Source organism: Lissotriton vulgaris, chromosome 4_1 (assembly GCF_964263255.1).
Source record: "Lissotriton vulgaris chromosome 4_1, aLisVul1.2, whole genome shotgun sequence".
Classification (NCBI taxonomy): domain Eukaryota; kingdom Metazoa; phylum Chordata; class Amphibia; order Caudata; family Salamandridae; genus Lissotriton; species Lissotriton vulgaris.
This window is the reverse complement of record NC_141691.1, coordinates 1293279040-1293303328: the sequence shown is the minus strand read 5'-3', so window position 1 is coordinate 1293303328 and position 24289 is coordinate 1293279040.

Sequence of the window (24289 nt, the reverse complement as noted above, 5' to 3'; positions counted from 1 at the left end):
TGTTAAATCTTATGCATATGCCCCTTGGTGCGTTCTCGATGACCCAGTTCTGAGTAATGACTAAGGGCCTCATTACGAGTACAGCAGTCCGACTACCGCCACACTGCAGGCCCACCCGCAGTATTATGAGTGTAGCGGTCTGAACGCCACAGAACCGATACATCTGCCGGGGATCCAGGATCCCACAGCTGTCGCACACTAGTCATGAGCAACAATATGATGGTGGTGCTCCTGCGGCACTGCAGAGCATATTAGGAGTTGGCTCTCCACTGCCTCTTTCATGGTGGTGAGCCTACCATGAAAAGGGTGTCAGAGAGGCAACTAAGGAGGCCCTAACAGGGCCCCCTGCCCATCCTGTTCCTGGGGTCTGGGGGTGCATGCAGTTGGGCACAAAATGTGTCCCTCTGGATTTGCACCCCCAGTTCCTGCAAGGTGTGGCATGCATGCCACACCATGCGGTCACATGCTGTCTGCACTCTCATGGCACCGGTTCACAGACCACTGCTGTCAGACCGCCATTGCACCTCCTACCAAACATTAATTACAATCATAATCCAGCTGGCGCACCACAGCCTTGGCGGTTCTCCAGCAAACAGTGCAGTGGTGGTGCCTCTGGACTTTCAAGGTCGTAATAAGGCCCTAAGTGAGCCACTGCCAAGCATACCTGACAAAGAAATCAGCAGGACCAGAATTTCCTTTCAGAATATTATTGTTGGGGCAATTAATTCCCTTCTGTAACAGAATTATTTGCATAGTGCATCCCTCCTCTCCCCATCACAGTTCCAAGGAGGTGTAATCATGCCATCACATGTCAGGTGTTTAATTATACTCATCTCAATGTTAGTGCTGTTATCAACCTTGAAGAATGAAAGGTTGAATGGCCCTGTTGGGATTCAATGTAAAGGAAATGACCATCTGCCATTAATGGAAGTTTCAAGTACAAGGAAAATACTAATGTACTCAAATGTTTCCAAGCAACTATACAACAATACACAACTCACAATACACATATAAGTGCCAAGCAAACATGAATATATGATAAAGACTTATGTTATTGTTATACCAGCTTTTATCTAAACAATGATTACAAATACAAGAAAGTAGTTTTCAGGTTTGAAAGGTAACAACAGTGCTACTAGTATCCTAAAATCATCATACAACAAATCAGTTACACCTTCATACAGACATGCAATCACACAACATATATTCACATATATACTCAGTAATGACTGTGTATTAATGAGCCAAGACTAAACTTGACAAAACATGTTCAGTAAATATTTACACACAAAAATCTTTATGCATAACATACATTCGTTCACTTCGGAACAAAGGTAGTGGCTTGGTTGTTGATTCTTTCAATACGAAATCAAATCTACACGTGTTTCGGCGAACAACATGCCTTCATCAGGAAAGCCATGACTTGTTGAAGGTACCTGTAAATATATTACATGTATTCTTATCTCAAATGCTTACATTTAAATAATTTCTTAATGGTAAAATAGGTTCGTTTACACGTGGTCAGACCCTTCACTGTGAACGGTACAAGTGAAAAATAAAATAAATTGTCACACCCGCCACACGGTGTATGAAATGTAATACGAATGGCCTAAATTATATAAGAAACGCAGTGTTAAAACTCGAAACTAACACCAACAACCAAATTAAATTGATAAAAATATATAAAAAATAAAATGGAAAAGGAAAAGAGCAATTAAATCCACCTAATTGGTGTCAACCAACCATAATGAGTCTACCGAGACTATTACACAAGGAGTAGATCATGCTCTTACCACTCTGACAGGTATTGCTTAAACTCATGATGCTCTGCCTGGAGCTATTGAACACTGCTTCTAATCCACCAGCTATAAAGAAAAAATACTACATGACTCATATTGTCATCAAAAGTAAAATACAGCAGCAAAGAATTACACAGATTTAGAAAGTGAACATCTAGTCTTGCTGTCAGTGGAGAATAATGATGTAGTATTAGCAAAAGCATAAAAAGCTGATGACGGGATGTCAAAGAACTGGAAAAATGAGTTCTGAACTGAAAAAAAAAGAAAGCCAAGCTTTAATAAAAAGTTCATCTAATAAAATAACCATGCACAGATCAATGCTGTGATAGAAATATCACAAATGCATATGGAAAAATAATTAAGCTCTTTAACCAAATGTATAAACCCATCTTAACTACATAGGAATAACAGGGATCATAATGGCCCAACTTAACATTTTCGGAAATACAGTAATCACAATTGCCAAAGCGTCCACATAGGTGCCCAATACATTATTATAGAGGCTTCAGAGACAGCAGGTGTATGGAGCTAAACTCTACTAAGCCCCCCTTGGCCAACATTTAAAATTACATCTAGTATGTTCAAGAAAGTTACCCCAATGCCGTATTGAACGCTTGTGAACATACAAAGAAAAAACACTCAGCTTTCAAGAATGACAATATGATACGGCTGGACAATACAGACATGTCCCTACAACGTACCCAATTAATGGATAACGCTATGGGATACGCTTCTAAAAACTGAAGATGACATTACTTCTGAACTGAATGGCAGCAAGTATGGATGCTGCCGGGGTCTTCCTTATATAGAGATGTGGAGGTGGAGCTCAATAGCTCAGGGGCTACGCAAGTCAGCTGGGCGCCCACCTGATAGTGCAGGTGGAAAAATACTAGGCTGGGAATCTATCACCACGTCAGAAAATGTCCTAAAGTAAAATATGCAGAATTTGTGCTCTGCGTCGAACTATCGTACAGACATTCAAGAGGCTGAACCACAAATATCCCAAACAATGGGAAGATAATGGGTTGTTGTCCCATGATCAGGGCATAAAAGAAATTTAACGTCAAGGGAAAGAATAATGACAATTTTGTTGTTGCTTATCTAAAAGGAAATGTGCATCTTGAAATTCTATTACTTAATAAAGGCCAGAAGACCATATAAGTTATATGTCACAAAAATGTGGGTAAAATTACTTTAATCAATTGAAGACCCCAATAAATAAATAATAAAAAAAAATAAATAAAAAGGATTTCATTATCAACGTAACAGCACTAAGCTAAGAACCAGTCATATTGAATCTAATGACATTTTCCCATGGAATGTCATTATTTAGGCCCAGTTTGTAGGTATCCAGGGTCAAGATCCAAAAAATGTCACTTCTTTTTTCTCACTTCTATACTTTTTTATTGCATAGGCGACTTCAATTTTCTCCAGAATTAACCATCTGATGTTGACTGGCTTATGTTGTTTGTCAAGAAAATGCTTCAGCAAAGGGGCAGTAAGTTTAGCTGTTCGATTGGTAGACCAATTTTCAGTCTCACCTATGTAGCCCAAATGACATGGACACAATAGCAAGCATATGAGATTTTTGATTTTCCAGTTCATAAATTTCTTAACCTTAACTTTGTATCCATTATGTGTGAAATGATCTGTCTTGATGCCTGAATCACATGCTTTGCATTGTTTACATTTACCTATGCCTACCACAAGCAGGCCATCATCAATGGTCTTTTTTATAAAGGGAACGTTAGTTTTCAAATGCAAAAATACCACAATATATCTGATGTTTGTGTTGTGTCGGTGAGTGTACATTGGTTTGGGAAATTTACGACAATCCCGAGCATTGCTGGTTACAATAGGCCAATTGGAGCAGATAATCTTCCTGATTTCCTCGTTCAAAGTAGGGTGTCTCGTTATACAAAATAAATGTGGTCCAGTTTGTTGTTGTTCTCGCAGGGAGTGGTCCCTGTCAAAAAACTGGCTGTTTTAGAACCTTCACGCACTAGGCATTTCGGGACTCCCCTAATAAGGAATTTTTCTATCATCTCCATGGCTCAAGTGTCATAATGTGTTAAATTAGACTTAATAGGACTCACGCCATGTCAAGGCCTACATAGAGACATTTTTGCACTGAGCCATGAGAACCAACAAGTTCCATAATAACTAATTATGAGATGATTGTCAAATATGTGGACCACATTTGAGTTTTGAAAGACTACCTAACTGTCTTTCAAAAGATGAATGAGCGGTTGCTATCAAGCCTGTAGCCATTGCAAAAATTGTTGGGCAATCTCTTTCAGAAGAATGAATGCCCACAAAGCCCAGAGAATAGAAGATTTTGAAAACCAACAACCTTGACATTCAAAACGCATAGAAGAAAGACAAAAATGTTACATCAGCCGTCTGACACAAAATGACTTAAATGACAGTGCGCATCAACAAAGAAACACAGACCCTATGGGTCTTAATTATACTCAACTTTTAAACCCAGCATCATGTGTGTTACTTAAATAGCTTTCTGATAGTTGCTGTTCACTAGTCCTACCTTGTGTAGCAACAGGGTAATTTTAATCTATTTGTAGACTGGTGGTGACTATAATCTACTACCATTTCAGTCCTAATTGCATTTGCGTTCATTTGTAGGGCTTAACTATGTGCTTTGACAGGGTTTAGTGCCTTTTTCCATTTTCTCGGGCCTACAGGCCCAAAAGCTAGAGAGAAGCCATTTTGTATCTCTGCCTCGGACAGCCGAGGCGCTTTCAGGGTAAAGGTAATGTTTAGAATTCATCCTGTTGTTCGCTAGAGAGGAACCGGTCAAGACTGGCCCTTATCGAAGGAATGTGTTGGTCTTCCCGGCTTTAGACGCAATACGCAGGTGGCCACTGCGGAAGGCGGAGGGAGCCGGGGACTGGTACAGGAATTCGGTGGGAGTCGGCCCAATGCCGGAATTTTCCATAGAGAAAGCGAGCTCTATATTATCAAGGAGCGAGTAGAGCAGGGAGAGAGAGCAACGTGTGGAGAAGACCGAAGAAGTTGGTCTGGAGGCTGGTGCATAGAGATTGATACCATCAGCTAATCGAAATCCTGAAGTGAAGAAGGAGAGTGATTGAAAGTCCTGTAGTGACATCATACAGGAGTGGCAGAGACTAAGACCAGAAGAGGGTTCGAGTGTTCTGGAACCATGGCAGCGTAGACGAGGCATAGCGGTGCAGACGTGTATTCGTGAGCCATAGAGGGAGAGCAGAGTCCCAAGCGCATAGAAGAGAACGAGAGAGAGAGGGATCAGCTCCGCTGCTCAGATGGAAAGACACACGTCTAAGGTGAGGCGTTCTGAGCTTAGTGTAGAATACATTTAACTATTCACCTTTATTCCCCTTTTTAGGTTATAGGTAGCCACTAACTTAATTCATTTGTCTTTTGCTCATTCTGTCATGTTTAATTATAGAATAAAGATGTAATGATCAATATCTTTGAATGTTGTCTTCATGAATGAGATTGACCTTTCCTTTTAACCAGGTGCTGATATACGGAAGGATGGGATATGCCCTTCTGCAAAAATAACTGTTGATTGGGGGAGAGTGTGAACTTCATTTGGGAAATAACTCTTGAAGGTGTATCCCTATTAGTTATCCCTATTAGTGTAGATCGTCTGGTGACGTTAAAGATATCGTCGTGTGACGTTAAAGATATTGTCGGGTTACGTTAAAGATATCGTCGGGTGACGTTAAAGATATCATCGGGTGACGTTAAAGAATATAAAATGAGGTAAGTATAGGATAAGATATAGAATCCATTAGGTGTTAGTGATATGTTTGATTATACAGGCATATAAATAGCTTATTTTCACTTTCTCAGGTGAGTATTCCAGATGTCTTGTAAATAGTGGCCTGAGAAGAGTGTCGTTACGTGACGATTGGGTTAGCCACGGATGGTGAGCTGCCTGTTCTGAGAATCCGGTTGTTACACTTGGCGTCACAAACCGTTTTCGATTGAAGGGTGCGGTTATTCCTTCGTGATTCTGTCTGAGGGTCCGTTGGTCCTCGCCGTGAAAGGTTTTGAATATATGTTTTGTTGATTGTATATTTCTTGTTTGTTGTTGTGTGTCTCTTGAGATTGCACGATGTTTTTGAAAAGATCGAAATCGACCTTTCAATTGCCTTTGGAAATTCCAGGTTGGGAGTCAACTGCTTATGAAGCGCTTGCTCATGAATGGGCTAATTATACTGGTTTGAGTGAGAACTGGAATTCATGTTTGGAAGATGCTGAGCCGGCTAAAGTGGTTGCGTGCTTGCAGAAAGTTCCGGTGGCGAAAGGCGAGGAGCTTCCCATATTGGGACGTAGAGGTTGGATTTTATTAAATGCGTACAGGATTGTACATGAGCGATGTTCTCGATTACAGCGTGAGAATAAATCCTTTGAAGAACAAGTTGTTCAGACTCAAAATGATATTACTCTTTTGCGATGTCAGAATAAATTGCTTGCTGACAAGTTAGAAACATATCAGGCTGTAGCCGAAAGGGCTGCTGTGCGCATCGCTAAATACAAGTATCAACACAGACGTGGTAAAGTTAACACCAGGAAAGTGCGTATGGTTGTGGCAAAGGAAGGGCTCGATTGGAACCCTGACGAATGGGACGGTGATATTTGGAATTCTTCTGATTCATTTTCTTCGGCTGAAGAGAATGATGCGCATGCGCCGCCTCGCACTAGACGTCATTTTACTTCTGAAGACCGTACAGAAATTTCTGCTCAGCCGATTTATCGACGTAAATTACAAGGCAATCCTAATGCTCCCTAGGGCATTCCTCTTGACAGTTTGGAGGATTATACTCAACATTAATTAAATGATATTTTAGACCGTTTCCGGCAGAAGTCGGGTGAGTCTTTACTTACTTGGATGGTTCGCCTGTTTGATTTAGGTGCTTCTGGTATCTCGTTGGTTAAAGGCGATGCTGTGAAATTTTGTACTTTGAGTTCTGATCCTACGGTTCAGGAATCTTTTCATAATTACAATAGTGATGATCAGACTAATTTGTTGCAGTTAGCCGTGCAAGGCTGTAATCACAAATACCCTACTGAATCTGATTGGCCTATTAATGAGAAACCGTGGTATACTTTGAGAGATGCTTCCCAGCGTTTAAAGGAGGAGGTTATGAAAACCGCAATCTTTCTAGGTACTGCGAACAGGTTGATGGATGGTTTGCTCAACACGTCTGTTAGGAACAGAATAATTTGTTCTTCTCCTCCTGCGTACAAACAAGTGATGATGACTTTGTTAATTAATCAGACTGGTAAAACTTTGGCTTGAGTGATTGAGGCTGTGCGTGAACTTGGTGAGTTGGGTAAATGGATTAAACCTGAACGGCAGTCTCGACCGGAAGGTCGCACTAATGATTACAGATTCACTAGACGTGACATGTTTCAAGCTTTGCTAAAGGATGGTGTGAAAGCCGACGACATACATGATTTGCCTAATAATGTGCTATGGGCTATGTTTCGTAAGCGTGGTCTGGACAAGAAGGAAGGAGCTAGAAAGGTCCATAAACAAGACTTTGACTTTAGCCGTTCTGATGGTAGTGGCGATGATACTTTACCTCCTCAAGAGAGAGGCAGAGAGAGAGCGAGAGAGAGAGAGTGGAGCAGGACACAAGATGACTCGTCCCATTCTAGAAAGGAGAGGGATGAGAGAGATAGAAACGAGAGAAGAGATCAGTCTTCACGCAGAGAGGGGAGAGAGAGATCGATCCCCAGAAGTGAGGTTGAGAGACAAAAGATCACGATCCCTTGAACGGAGATCACAATATTTTTCAAATGACAAAAACCCTTTTCTTGAAGAGAAAGGGTATGAACGAGAGGCGACATTACCCAAACGATATGAGAGTCTTTACCCTGATTTGTCTTGGGCGACAGACCACAGTAAACAAGACTAGGAAGTAGGTCAAGCTCCAGTTCAAAATTGGGCTCATAGAGATTACAGGCCTTGTGAAGACATTGAGATTTATTGGAGACATCAAAATATACAGAGGGCCCGAGCATTGGTGGATACTGGAGCGGAGGCCACTGTAATTTCCGGAAATCCTAAGAAGTTTAAAGGACAGGGTTACACAATTACTGGCTTAGGTGGTAAAGAAACCCCCGCAGTACAAACTAAACTTGAAATGAGAATAGGTAGGAATCCCCGAAAAGAGTATCATGTATTGGTGGTACCCCTTGATGAATATATAATTGGAATTGACATTTTGAAAGGCATGACATTGCATTTAGATGATGGATGTTATAAATTTGGACATAAGCATTATATATCAACAAAACCCGTGAGAGTCGGACGCTTAAAAATGCCTCCGATTAAAATTCCTCAAGCCACGAAGGTGGTTTCAATGAAACAATATTGCATTCCCGGTGGGCACGATGAAATCAGTGCTACCATTCAAGATCTGATGGATGCAGGAGTGGTAATTCCTATTACTTCGGCCTGGAACAATCCCGTTTGGCCGGTGCGCAAAAGTGATAATTCTTGGCGCATGACTGTTGATTATCGAGAATTGAACAAACATACTCCTTCTTTGACTGTTGCAGTCCCTAATGTTATTACCTTAATTGAAAGAATTCGGAAACATTCAGGCACCTGGTATGCATCCATTGACATTGCTAATGCTTTCTTTTCCATTCCGATTGCTCCGGAATGTCAAGAACAATTCAGTTTTACATGGAATGGCCGTCAAATGACGTTTAGAAGTCTTCCCCAGGGCTATGTACATAGTCCAACAATTTGTCACAGAATAGTAGCAGAACATTTAGATGAGGTGACAGTAGATCCGAAAATTCAGGTGTGTCATTACATTGATGATATATTAATCGAAGGCGAGACACAAGATCAGGTGCGAATACAATTAGAACGAATTGTTGCACATTTACAAAGCAAAGGCTGGGAAATCAATCCTGATAAATTGCAGGGTCCAGCACAACATCTAAAATTTGTAGGTATTCATTGGCATGAAGGGAATCGTGAAGTGATTCCACAAGTAAAACAGAAAATTGCAGAATTTGCAGTTCCTAGGAATAGAAAAGAAGCCAAAAGATTCATTGGCTTGTTTGGCTTTTGGCGTCAACATATTCCACATTTGAGTCAGATTCTGGCCCCTTTGAACAAAGTCACACGTAAAAAGAATGCGTTTGAATGGAACAGAGCACAACAAGATGCGTTTGATTTGGCGAAAGAAGCGATTCAGCATGCTTTGGATTTGTGGCCAGTGCATGATGGTGATGTGGATTTGAATGTATCTGTACAAGATATGTATGCAAATTGGAGCCTATGGCAAAAGCAAGGTAAGACTAGAGTGCCTCTAGGTTTTTGGACTAAAAAGTTACCTGACGCTGGCGAGCGTAATACACCTTTTGAGAAACAGTTTCTTGCATGTTATTGGCTCTGGTGGATACCGAGCAGTTAACATTAGGACATGACGTGATTTTGAGACCAGAAATTCCAATAATGCAGTGGGTTTTGAGTTCGCCGAAAACTCATAGAATTGGTCATGCTCAGGAGGTGAGCATCATAAAATGGAAGTGGTACATACAAGACCGGGCTCGTGTGGGCCCAAAAGGAGTTGCAATGTTGCATGAGAAAGTGGCGCAGGCGCCGATGGAAGAGAGAGGGAAAGAGTTCTCCGTCCCTATAGTACAGGAATTTCCTGTTAAGTGGGGTATGCCGTTCGTTGATATGTCCGTGGAGGATAGAAAGCACGTATGGTTTACGGATGGTTCAGCCAGGTACATAGGAGAGAAGAGACATTGGAAAGCAGTCTCGTATAATCCCACGACTCAGAAATTGTTGAGCACTACTGGTGAAGGGCGATGTAGTCAATTTGCAGAATTGTATGCTGTGTACCAAGTTTTAAAACAAGAATTGCCAAGAACATGTCATATTTTTACTGATTCATGGTCAACTGCAAACGGGTTAGTAGTCTGGTTACCTACATGGCAATCTCACAATTGGATGGTTCACAACAAAACTATTTGGGGTAAAGAACTGTGGCAAGAGATTTGTGAGTTACTTCCTCAAAGTAATGTAACTGTGTTTCATTTTGATGCTCATATGCCTATTGATTCACTTGACAAGTTATTTAATGACATTGCAGATGAGAAATCTAAAATTTCTGAGGCAGTGGTGGACCGACAAAATTCTGATTTGGCGGGATTGGCGAAATGGGCCCACCAAAAAGCAGGACATTTTGGAGAGAAAATTACTAGCAGGTGGGCTACTGATAGAGGCATTCATATTCCTCTTGATTTGATTAAAACAGTAATACTTCAATGTCCCATATGCCAACATTCCCGACGAAGAGAAGTCCCTAGAATAGTGAAAGGCCAGCTACATCGAGGTAAATCTCCCGCACAAATTTGGCAGATCGATTATATCGGTCCTTTACCCATGAGCAAAAATTGCCAACATGTCTGTACTGTTGTTGATACCTATAATGGTTTTTTAATCGCTTTTCCATGCAAGAGAGCAACCCAAATCAATACAATGAAAACATTGGATTTGATTACATTATATTATGGTACTCCACTTCAGGTGCAGTCTGACAATGCCTCCCATTTTAAAGGACGTCTAGTACAAGATTATTGTGCAGAAAACAATATTGATTGGGTATTTCACATTCCTTATTACCCACAGGCCGCGGGTCTGATTGAGAGAATGAAAGGGCTGTTAAAAGACCAGCTATGCAAACTGTCAGACGGTACCTTAAAGAACTGGAGAGATCATTTATCAGATGCTTTAATTATTTTGAATAACAGACCATATTTGTATGCAAATTCTCCTTTAATGCGTTTATTTCCTCCTTACATTGATGTTCAACCGAATACAGTTAAAAGCACAAATTCCTATTGGGAAATCACTCCCGGAGCTTTGGCTCCACATAGAGCTACCCCTGGATCTGCAGGCTTAGGGCCAGATGTAAGTGGCCGTTTCAGGCCATTTACCGATCGGTAACGGCCGATTTTGGCCGTTACCGATCGGTAAATGTGAGGTAATATGAATTTTTATGGTCAATTGTGTCCCCTACTACGTACCCCAACGGCTCCATGTACGTGCTTCAAGTACATGTATGTTCCCTCCACAACCAGCTATGAAGACGCAAATAAATTTGCGTCCAACGTTAACATGTCCTCTTTCAGATCCACCATAAATGGGTCGATTATTCAATTCCTAAGTATGCCGTGCCACCGTCTTTACATGGTGCACTTTCACGTTTTCCTGGCTCTGGCGAGCTAGGCCCTGATTTCTGCCATCGAGCCCTTTCTGCCTTCTCTGAAAGCTACAGCCTGGATCTGCATCCCTGACCTTTACCTTACTCCCTGCGCGGTGAGCGGTGCCCGGCTCAGCCTGCTTGCCTGCCAAGATAGTATTTTGCCTTCAAGTTATCTGCTCCGCTCCTCGACAATACATTCCTGTCTAGTGATTTAGGTAAACATCTCCCCAGCTGCAGAGCAAAGGGCCCGGCCTTTCTGTCTCCATGCAAGTAATTCATAGCTCCCGTTACCATGGTAGGCCCATGGCCCCTCGCATTACACGTAGACACGTAGTCGCATATGCACGCACTAGCAGTCAGTATAGAATAGCCTCTGCCCGAGAGACCTTTTCCTTCTAGATAATACAGTTCTCCAAACACCAGATATCAGATATGATTTAGGAACAGGTCAATCTGACATGCCAGACTTATGTCTCCCCTCATAGTGCTAAATGTCAAGTCCCCTTCACCCTCCAGTTCCACGTCAATCACACGTCATGTTGCCTGCGCGCGCATCTCTGCCATACATTTCTGCTGACACTGCAGGATTCCTCTATGGATCCACCCACCTGTGACACATTCATGTGACGTTTCTAGCACACACCTCCGTGTACGCCCTCGTGCACGCCCTTCTGTTACGAACATGTGTTCTTATCTCGTTTCTTTCAGCTGTTACGCCTTCTGTATCCATCACCACTGTATGCATTGACTATATATATTGTGCCCTGTTAATAAAGCATTGTCTATCCCTTCCTGAACCTCCATGGTGATGGAACATGATAACCTGGTTCGAACCATTCCATTACATGGAATAAAACCCTTAAAAACTCAGATGCCACGGACTCTGCCTCTTATTTTGATTGAGCTATTGTATTGAACTTTACCGCATAGAAATTCCGCATAGGTGAATCTTTGTTTACCACATAATTTGGCGCCCGAATAGGGACCCCTCCCCCACCTTACGCGCCGGCGGTGCGTTGCAGGCCTAGTCCCCTGCCACAGCCGTGACGGACGTTTACGCGTACCCGCAGGATTTCCTGTATCTCCCTCAGGCCAAAGGAGGTGACTGAGACTGCGATCGACACCCAGACGAGGCGGTGAGGAGTGCGGAGGATCCCGACCAGAGCCCAGCCGAGAGAGCAAGGTCCGAGGTGTCTAGAGGCCCACCAGTTCCGAAGTACCTACGTCACGTGTTGGGTCGAGTCCAGTCCAGAGTCCAGTCCAGTGTCGAGTTTCCGAGGCCTTCTGTTCCGTGCTTCCCGGTGAGTACCGTTGCTGGGGATGCATCAAGACGGGTGCATTAATTTGTGTCCGGTCAAGACGGGTTTGGGTACACAAACCCGGTCTGCACTGTTTTAGCAGTGTATCTGTGCTGTTTAGCAGCATATCAAGTAACATAGTATTGCAGCGATTCAGTTTTGTTTTCGTTATAGAACTAGTTCATATTCAGTATATGTTCGAAATGTTTAATGTGTTTAATGTCGTGGTATGAGTGATTGTTTGATTCTCATTACTGTGTTTATTGTACTAATGGTGTTCGAGTTCGAGTAAGTATCAAGTATCAAGGTTCAGAATGCCACTGTTCACTAAGTTACGACAGTTAGGAACTAGGAAAGGGATACTCGAGGAAGCTGTTCCCATCCCACCCAGGGACACTCCCGGATATTTTATGTACCACAAGCACGGCTTAGATGCCGTATTATATCTCGACTTGTGGGTGGATTACACTAAGGACCTAGCAGAGAATCAGAAATGGCCCGTTACAGGGACATGGGATGCCAAGTGCATCATGAGAGTAGAGGAAGCGTTATGGAAAAAGAAAGCCAGACAGTCACAGAAAGATGCCATTGAATTATGGCGTAAAGAATCACATAGACGGACAGAGAAGGCACTCAGAAAAGCAGAGAAAAGTAGAGAGGATTCCGAAAAAGCCAAAGAAAAGGAACTACTTGAAGAAGGACAGAGAGTCAGAACAGAACAACACGACAGACAGAGTAATGCTATTTTGACAGGACTGTATCCGGTCCTGGCCGAGGGCCTGCCCAAGGCGACCCCGGAAACACCGAAAAATCTGCCCCCTCCATTGGTTCCGACTAAAATACGTCACAAGAACACAGCAGATATTTTCCTTTCTTCGTATTTAGACGACGTAGCTCCCGCATATACCAATGTACCTGTCCATGTACCCGTACCACCCGCTGACAATAACCTACCCCAAAATCATCAGCCCCCAGGTCCGCAACAGCAGACCCCTCCCGGTCCGCTTCCTGCACCCTTACCTGTTGTTCCCCCCGGTATTCAGCAATTACATCCGCTTAATCCTTTTGGGGCTGGCGCTGCCCAGGCCCCAACCCAGTTACAGCAGGTACCGACCCTACAGACAAGTTATGCTCAAGCCTCCGCCTCAGGAGGTGCTATAGGAGGTTATCGCACCCCGCCACAGTTACACCGAGTGACAATGAGAGAATTCGCAATGGCACGGACACCTAGAGGTGCCCCGGCAGAACAGCTTAGAGAACAGCTTACAGATTGCAGATATGACACAGTGCCTGGCACGACAGGACCCATGTTGTTAGCGTCACTACGTTTAAGACGTGTTACCGATTATTTGCTATTACTACCAGAAATGCCAGAGCATCTAGACAAAATGTATCATTTTATTAGAACAGGAGAAAGACCGGAGAGTGTTGGTGAAGCCATGTCACGTCAGAAAGTTGAGAACAAAGGTTTAATCATGCGATTTTTGGTTAATTGTTTGATAAGAGAACAAGATCAGGCAGGTTTTCCACAAAATGAGATGGATAGATTGAACAGATGGAGTCAGAATATTGCAGAGGGTAAACATGATAAGGAGAAAAGTGTACATGCTATGGTTAGAAAGATCCGTAAAGAAATAATAGATATACATGCCCGTCGAGAATCTGAAGAGCCACTCGAATCAGACGATCCTAACTCCTCGCAGGAGGAGGATGAATCAGAGAAAACAGCAGAAACATCGCAACTAGCAAGTAGAGACATGGTGGCATATGTAGGTAGAGAGAAACTCCCTAGACCGCATCCTCTTGATAGGCCCTTCGACAGACCCATTCGTTTAGAAAACAAGAAACGTTACCTTTGCCCGATACCAGAGCGATGTACCCTTGAACATATATTTCAGGAAACAGATAAAATACTGAAAGAGAGAGTAGGTTATCAAGAACTCAATACCTTACGTGATCAGGAATTGGCCCGGTCCGCAGTACAGTGGGCCGGGGATGACAGCATATATAAAGACAATTCAGTAGTACAAACGTTTTTAAGTCTTACTCCAGAAGAACAGCAACTAGCTGGTATATACATGACACAACACCTCATCATACAGTATGAAAATCGGGCATCTGACCCAGGTCCGTTATATAATTTACTGCAAGACTTACTCCTGAAAAGATGGAGAGGTCTAGGTACCGATCTAATTGAAACGATTTTAGAACAACGCCACAGATATAGAACGTTCTTGACTCCACATCTTGTTTCCGTTCCACCCCCAGTCAGGAAACCATTTCACTTTGACTTCGACAAACAGAATCCTCTACGAGAAGTACATCCAGTCAGGAATACTGATGATACCCTTACACGTGTGTATGTATACACACCTATAACTAAAATGGAATTATTGGAAATGAAGAAAATAGTGCCGAGTCATGATAAAGACCCTGCAGGTTTTCACCGTGAAATAAAAGACATGTTACTCATGGGAGATTACACCTATCCCGACATAATGAAAATATTGAAAGTGTTATTGCCTGCCGGTATTTACGAGAAACTCAAAGAAAAAGAATGGGAGGTGGGAGACCAAAAGATTGATTGGGCTGCATTAGAAACTGAAGAGACTGGTCGAACCCCAGGTTTGGGTCTTGGGGATAAAACGAAAGCATTACCAGGATTGTTAGTACAGGTTTTGCCACGTTTATTAGCAACTAAAAAAGAGGACTGGGATGCAATCTCAGCCTGCAAACAGAAACCCGATGAAGACACTAGTGATTTTTATTCCCGATTTGAGAAATGTTTTATTATTAATAGTGGCCTGAAAGCAAGTAGCGAGTCATATCCACACCTCTTTGTATCCAAACTAGTCGAGAATTCACTACCCCAGGTTAAGAATCGTGTATTGAAAGTCGAGAGCACATGGCAAGCTAATTCGCCTTCCCAAATGTTGCAAATGTTACAGTACCACCAGAACAGAATCAGGGAGGAACATGATCACGAACAAAGACGTATGAAAGACACGAAAATGAAAATGCTAGTAGCTCAGTCAGTTCCAGCTGACAGTTAGAAAAAGGGTATGACACAGTCCAATAATTCAGCAGCTCCTGTTAAAGGGACATGCAACTATTGTAAACAGCCAGGTCACTATGTAAATGATTGTGCAGTTCTGAAACACAATATATCTACAGGTAAAACTAAAGAAAGACCACGTCAATCTAGACAGGACCAGGCCCAACAACACGTACCACAGAATGTACAGCCTATGCATGCTCCACAACAGACAGTACAGACCGTAGCGGTACCACAGCCACAACCCATTGCCGCAACACAACATGCAACTCAGCAGATGTACCAATATGCACAAACTGACTATCCCGATTATCAGCGATACACATGAAACAGCCTAGAGAGGGAGGTTGGCTTGCCTCTTATTGAGGTTCCTGTAGATCAAGAGGGTCCTTACGTACACAGTCAAGTATTAGGAAAAGATAGAAAGTTTCTGATTGATACAGGGGCAAGCAGGACGACAATTAGTCACGACGAGGTTCCAGGGGCACCCCTCTCAGGCTCACAGAATGTTTCCCTTGGATTTTCAGGAAAGCCTATTGTTAATGAAGTATCGAAACCTGTTCCCTTAGCAGTTTGTCCGTTATCACGAACTACAGATTTATTGCTCACGAAATCATGTTCAGAAAACTTGCTAGGTATCAAGACACTGAAGGCTCTAGGAGCTGTAATTTGTTGTTCTCCGGAAGGAGTAAGATTGTTTCTGCGTGACTTTAAGGGTCACTATGTGTTGAGAGATATTGATTCCAGATTACAGAATGTCCCTGCACATTTATGGGCACAAGGCCCGACTGATGTAGGTTGTATGCACATTACACCATATCGAGTTACACTCAAGCAAGGTGTTGTTTTACCACGAATCCGACAATACAAGTTACCTCTGGATGCTGTAGTGGTTTTACTGCAAATCATTGACGAGCTCATTGCTCAAGGAGTGGATGTAGAAACCGACTCCAACGTTTGTAATTCCCCTATCATTCCGATTCTTAAACGCACTGATCCGAATGCACCTCCAGTTTATCGATTAGTGATCGATTTACGAGAATTGAATAAATGCATTGTACCACAGTACCCTGTGGTCCCAGACATCTCTTCTTTATTGACAGCTATTGATTCAGAAGCAACGTTCTTTACTGTAATCGATCTGAAGAACGCCTTCTTTAGTGTCCCCATTGATCCGGAAAGCCAATATCTTTTCGGATTCTGTTTAAATGGCCGTAGCTTCAAATTTGCACGCGCACCTCAAGGATTCACAGAAAGCCCCAGCATCTATAGCCAAGCGTTGAAAAGACAACTTGACAGTATTCACATGCCTGCTAACACTGCCCTACTTCAGTACGTCGATGATCTATTGATCACCGCCCGTAGTGAACCAGAATGTGAACAAGCATCACTGACAGTCTTGTATTTCCTGGCTGACAAGGGACACAAAGTGTCTCCTTCGAAGCTACAATTCTGTGTTCAGCAAGTGGTATACCTTGGGCACTTGCTGTCCAAATGGGGGAGACAGCTAACACCCGACCGTATCCAGTTAATTGTAAATATGTCACAACCCAAGACACAAAAGGAGCTACGGGCCTTTATAGGCCTCACCTCTTACTGTAGACAATGGATCCCTCAGTATGCATTTCTAGCCAAGCCCCTCATACAGTTGACAACTCAGGAGGCAGCGACATCGACTGTCCTCCCTTGGACTCAGGAACATACACAAGCTTTTGACGACTTAAAGAAAGCCTTATGTCAAGCACCTGTTTTAGCAACACCATGTTACAGTAAGCCTTTTACACTTTTTGTTACAGAACGCGAAGGTACTGCATTGTCAGTACTCACCCAGGATCAAGCAGGTTCACACAAACCGTGTGCTTATTTTTCTAGTACATTAGATTCAGTAGCCCAGGCTCTGCCTGCGTGCTTGAAATCCGTAGCAGCAACAGCTCTAGCAATCAGACAAAGTGATTCCATAGTGTTAGGACACCAATTGACAGTACAAGTTCCACATTCCGTAGAAGTTCTTTTAAACAGAACACAGACTCAGCACTTGACTATAGCACGACTGACAGGTTATGAATTGACATTGTTTCAGCCACACATAGAAATCAGACGTTGCAATACATTGAATCCCGCTACACTCTTACCATTAAGTATGACAGACCCTTTGGCACATGATTGTGTTGAAGTCATTACCATTACGACGAAACCCAGACAGGACTTGACAGACATCGCATTACCAGATCCAGACCTGACACTTTATGTGGATGGTTCATGTATGAGAACAAGTACAGGAGAGTTAGTGGCCGCATAACGACAGAAACTGAAGTCATAGACACACATCGTATTGACACCCTGTCAGCCCAAGCAGCAGAGCTCATCGCTCTGACCCAAGCCTGTATTCGAGCCAAGAACAAGAGAGTTAACATATACACAGACTCCCGTTATGCCTTCGGAGTTGTACACGACTTCGGAGTCCTCTGGCAAGAAAGAGGTTTCTTAACGTCATACGGGGCCAAGATCCAGCATGGTCCCCTCATTCAAGCTCTGTTAGAAGCAATACATGTGCCTACAGCCATAGCCATCATGAAGTGTAAAGCACATACGAAAGTTACAGATACCATTTCCCAGGGTAACGACCTGGCAGACCGAACAGCCAAGCATACAGCACAGACTCAGACTGATATGACAAAGACAATAGTACCGACACCGACACTTTGCATGACAGTTAGGGATCCCGCCCTAGATGTAATTGACATACAGACACATGCTACACCAGACGAAATCAAGAAATGGACTGAACTAGGAGGGATCCAGACAGAACAGGGATGGACGACGAAGGGAAAAGCCAGATGGTTTCTCCCCGACTCTATGGTTCAAGTTATCATTAACACTGCACATAGTCCCGCACATCTAGGAGAAAAAGCCATGTTAGACAGTATTCAAAACCTTTGGTTCAATAAGCATTTACGAGCAGCAGCAAAACAGAAAGTGCGTACTTGCATGATCTGTTGTCAGTTCAACCCAGGTAAAGGCATTCCCGTAGAGCAAGGTGGATTTCATCCTCCCGATCATCCTTTTGAAGTCCTCCAGATGGATTATATCCAGATGGAACGTTGTCGAGGATTTAAGTAGGTCCTCGTAGTTGTATGTGCACTTTCCCGATGGATAGAAGCATATCCAGTCCCAGATTACACTGCTCCGACCACTGCCAAGCAGCTGGTACGTGAATTCTTCCCACGGTACGGTCTGCCCCGTGTCGTGTACTCAGATAATGGTCAGCCATTTTCGTCCGAGCTTATGAAGCAGGTATCACTCCTGCTAGGCTATCAGTGGAAGTTCCACTGTGTCCGACATCCCGAGGCAGCAGGTCTCGTAGAGAGACATAATCAGACCCTGAAGACACGTCTCGCCAAGATATGTAGGGAGAAAGGCATAGATTGGATAGTAGCTTTACCAGTTGCCCTTTTTACATGAGAATGGTCGCTCATTCGAGAACAGGGCTATCCCCGTATGAGGTGGTCTTTGGCAGGCCACCGAATATGTGGGGGACGCCTCTGCCTCGTAAAATCACAGATGTTGACTGTAATATGCTGACAGATTACCTTGCCTCCTTGATGTCTGCACTACAATCATGTCGTTCACAGGTAGCTGCAGCTTTTCCCGACAACTCCGAGGTGAAGCCACACCAGATCGTCCCTGGAGAACACGTCCTTATCCGGAATTTCGATAGGAGGAGTCCGCTGGAGCCCCGTTGGCAGGAGCCGAAGCTTGTGTTATTAACAACAAGGACCGCAGTGAAGGTGGAGGGCCGCAAAGGCTGGCTCCACTCAAGTCATATCAAGAAATGCCATGGACTACCGCCAAAGACTGTTTTCCCAGCCCTGCCCCATTCCAGAGACTGATACTAAACTCCCCCTGGTAGAGAAAACTCCTTCTCAAGAATTTCGTATGAAATTGAGGTCTAGTAAGTCAGACAGTTTAATTGTTTAAGTCCTCCCCTAGGTGAAGCGGTTAGACAGGTTCCTGACATGTACCAGATAGACCCCAATAGAGAGAGAGATAGACAGAAACAGATCAAGAAAACGAAATATTGTAAATCTCTCCGCAGTCACTGTATTGTGACATTATTGATTATGTTTTTTCTGAGTCTTACGATTATTGTTACAAGTTTATTGCTACACATGTACTTTCCTATTTCCACACGTGCACATTCTTCCTCAAATGACACTGTCGAGCATACTTTCAGTGAATTGCCCCCGCACGAGTTATCTTACCGACTTGCGCTGCGCAACAATACTTTCATCAGTATGTTACATCATTCCCATCAGACCAGCAATGCTACTAATTGTTGGATATGTGGCCGAGTCCCTCCCTATCAGAAATACAAGGGAGTTCTGCCCCTCTTTCCGTATCCGTTCACACACAATGGTTCCTGTGGTGCATGGTTTAGTTTAATAAATTCGTTAGATTCTGATTCCATAGTTTACCAAGGCAATTGGGTATGGGGAAATCTGAACACAGTTATGCATAAAGTATGTTTCCCTGACAAGGAGGGTCTTCCCCAAAGGACAGGGACCGATCTAGAAAACGAAGTATATGGATTAGGTAATTTTACACTTAACCTCATGATTCTGAATGTCCAGTCCGAAACCAAACCAGTCTTGCCCGCTATGTCAGTATTACCAGTCAAAGGTGAATTATGTGTCAGGAAGAATGGTTCAGTACACCTAGGTCATAGTGAATGTACTACTGTACCGAATTCAGTGATAAAGGCAAGTCTACATTCAAAGCTTCCCGTCATTCCTATTTCATTTGTGGTCATACAGCTTACATACGCTTACCTCTAGATTGGGATGGGACATGTTATATTGCATTCCTTCTGCCACCTGTTTTTCTAGCCCCTCCTGATTATCATAGGGACTCCCATCTAGTACACAATAGACCCAAGAGAGATCTCCCGATTGTCGACTATACTGAAACGGCATGGGAGCAATATACGGATTTCAATAAAGGTTTCTTTCCCTATTTAGGCACTGTCTCGAATAGTAAACTGATACGTCACTTGACTAGAACCCTTGAAGCAGTAGTGAATGAAACTACTTCCGCCCTAGGCAACTTAACAGAGGAACAGTCTGCTATGAGACTTGTTGTCCTTCAGAATGGTCTCGTTCTTGACGTCATACTGGCCGATAGGGGCGGAGCTTGTAGAGTCATCGGATCGAGTTGCTGTGTTTTCATTCCAGAAAACGCACCTTCAGTATATAGAGCCATAACCCGTCTTCACAAGATTGCAAGTCAGATACACCAGAATCCAGGCACCTGGACTTGGTCCGGTTGGCTCTGGAGCGTGTTGTCCGCCTGGGGATGGAAAGTCCTATCCTTCCTCGGAATAGCCCTTCTTATAGTATTCAGTTGTTGTTTATGTTTACAATGTGGGCCAGCGATTTGCGGCTTGTGCGCCACATCATGTATTCCCCATTCAAGTCCACGTTCTAAATCCCGCCTGCAAAAGGAAGAACAAATGATGTTATATGAACAAATAGATGGACTAATGAAGATTGATATATCATGAAGGGTCCGTAGGGGACAAGGAGGGAATGAGGTAATATGAATTTTTATGGTCAATTGTGTCCCCTACTACGTACCCCAACGGCTCCATGTACGTGCTTCAAGTACATGTATGTTCCCTCCACAACCAGCTATGAAGACGCAAATAAATTTGCGTCCAACGTTAACATGTCCTCTTTCTGATCCACCATAAATGGGTCCATTATTCAATTCCTAAGTATGCCGTGCCACCGTCTTTACATGGTGCACTTTCACGTTTTCCTGGCTCTGGCGAGCTAGGCCCTGATTTCTGCCATCGAGCCCTTTCTGCCTTCTCTGAAAGCTACAGCCTGGATCTGCATCCCTGACCTTTACCTTACTCCCTGCGCGGTGAGCGGTGGACGGCTCAGCCTGCTTGCCTGCCAAGATAGTATTTTGCCTTCAAGTTATCTGCTCCGCTCCTCGACAATACATTCCTGTCTAGTGATTTAGGTAAACATCTCCCCAGCTGCAGAGCAAAGGGCCCGGCCTTTCTGTCTCCATGCAAGTAATTCATAGCTCCCGTTACCATGGTAGGCCCATGGCCACTCGCATTACACGTAGACACGTAGTCGCATATGCACGCACTAGCAGTCAGTATAGAATAGCCTCTGCCCGAGAGACCTTTTCCTTCTAGATAATACAGTTCTCCAAACACCAGATATCAAATATGATTTAGGAACAGGTCGATCTGACATGCCAGACTTATGTCTCCCCTCATAGTGCTAAATGTCAAGTCCCCTTCACCCTCCAGTTCCACGTCAATCACACGTCATGTTGCCTGCGCGCGCATCTCTGCCATATATTTCAGCTGACACTGCAGGATTCCTCTATGGATCCACCCACCTGTGACACATTCATGTGACGTTTCTAGCACACACCTCCGTGTACGCCCTCGTGCACGCCCTTCTGTTACGCACATGTGTTCTTATCTCGTTTCTTTCAGCTGTTACGCCTTCTGTATCCATCACCACTGTATGCATTGACTATATATATTGTGCACTGTTAATAAAGCATTGTCTATCCCTTCCTGAACCTCCATGGTGATGGAACATGATAACCTGGTTCGAACCATTCCATTACATGGAATAAAACCCTTAAAAACTCAGATGCCACGGACTCTGCCTCTTATTTTGATTGAGCTATTGTATTGAACTTTACCGCATAGAAATTCCGCATAGGTAAATCTTTATTTACCAAATTTACTGATTCGGTAAAATTACTGAATCGGTAATTTTACCGAATCGGTAAAATAAAAATTCGGTAAATTTACCGAATCTGAGGCTCCCAGATGTAGGTGGGACTCTTCTGAGTCCCAGAGGCCTTACAGAATCGGTATTTTACCATCAAATCCAATTTGATGGTAAAATACCGATTCCAGTGTGCATGCACATGTGTGCATGCACACCTATGCCATGTGACAGGCAGACCTGCCCTTAGGGCATGTATGCCTGCCACATGGCACCGAGCCTGTTTTGGGGGTGCCAGAGGGTGTCAAAGTGACACCCCCTGCACCCTTGTGGAAATCGGTATTTACCGATTCGGTAAATACCGAATCGGTAATGCCCATTCATTACTATGGGCTTCAAAGCCCATAGGAATGAATGGGCATTACCGATTCAGTATTTACCGAATCGGTAAATACCGAATACTTCCGATTCGGTATTCCAGCACATCTGGAATACCTACATGTCCCAGCTTAGATTTACCGATTTTTAATTACCGAATCGGTAAAATTCGGTAATTAAAAATCTGTAAATCTATTTTACCTACATCTAGCCCCTAGACCTGCATTCTCTGAAAATGACCGTTTTGAAAATTAACAATATTGTGTTCATTGAAACTGGAGTTGGTGTTCAAATACCAGCAGAACATTTTGGGTTGATTGCCCCAAGATCTGGTTTAGCTTTAAAAGGCATCCAGGTGCTTGGTGGGATAATTGATAGTGATTATCAAGGAGAGATAAAAGTCATCCTGTTGAACAGTGGCGATTCGGAGATCACAATTCAGAAAAATGATCAAATCGCTCAATTGGTCATTATGCCTGTTTTCAGTGGTGCGATTCAAAAGGGGACTGCTCCAACTCTATTAACAATTCGGGGAATTGGTGGATTTGGTTCAACTGACAATCCTGGAGCTAGAGTGTGGGTGCAGTCGCCAAATAATCCCCCTGAACAGGCCGAAATTATTGCAACAGGATCTGACAATACAATCTTAGTGATGAGGCCAGGGCAGGAAAGCTGGGATGTAGTCCCAGCTGATAAATGTTATCTGCGAGAATGAGTAATGCCTATCCTTTTGTTGTAGATCATTGCCTGGATTGTTGCTGCCGGATGTGTCGTTGTTGGACTCCCTTTGTTCTGCTGCGACGAGAGTCAAGAGAACGCGCAGGACCAGATCAATGACAGACCACATCGTTCTATTGCCTCGTGGGATATCATTACTAACTTTTGGACACATTTATCAAGAGCCGTCACCACCTCTTCACATTTTTGTTTAACATCTATGAGATAGGTTAATGATCTCCTCACAACATGTCTTGTAGCTGTACCAATTTCAACAGCCTCCCTATTACATTTCTTCAATGTATCTCAAGTCTATCCCACATTTATCCATTCTGATTTTTCTGCATATGACTATTGCCTTTCCTGCACTGTTCTAAGTGAACCGGAATCCCCATTGACTTTTCAAGTTGCGACATATAATATCACTGAAAGTGATATTTGCTATACAATGACCTGTGATCCTAAATACATAGGCAAATGTGGCCAATTACGTTTAGAACATTCTAGTCCATCTTCCTCTCATGAAAGAATTCTGTGTATCACCAGGACTTCTACTGCGTGCATTTCAATCCACAATTCTATGAGCTGCAAACGTCTTATAGTGACTGCTAGTCATTATTATCATGTATTATTGCCGTCTAGATGGCTCTTTTCCTGTGGTAATGTGTCCTGGTCCTATATTCCTGCAAACATTTCTGGAGGTCCATGTGCTTTAATGCGCTTAAGTCTTTTAATGTTTTCTTCTGATGAAGCTGCGTCATCCCGCGCGGTGCGTGATGCACCTCCACTTTCGAGGGACTGTGATTCTTCTTTACATTTGTTTTCTAAAACTGAATATCTCAGTTTAGCTACTTCTATTATTGGTGTTCCTGTACTGTCTGTTTATAATGCTAAAACTATAGGCAAACTTGTTTGCTGGATGGTGAAATCTCTAAATAATACTTCTACTATTTTATCTGACTTATCAGACTCTCAAGGTGAGTGTCGTGCTATTTTACAGAATAGGGTCGCATTAGAGTACTTGCTA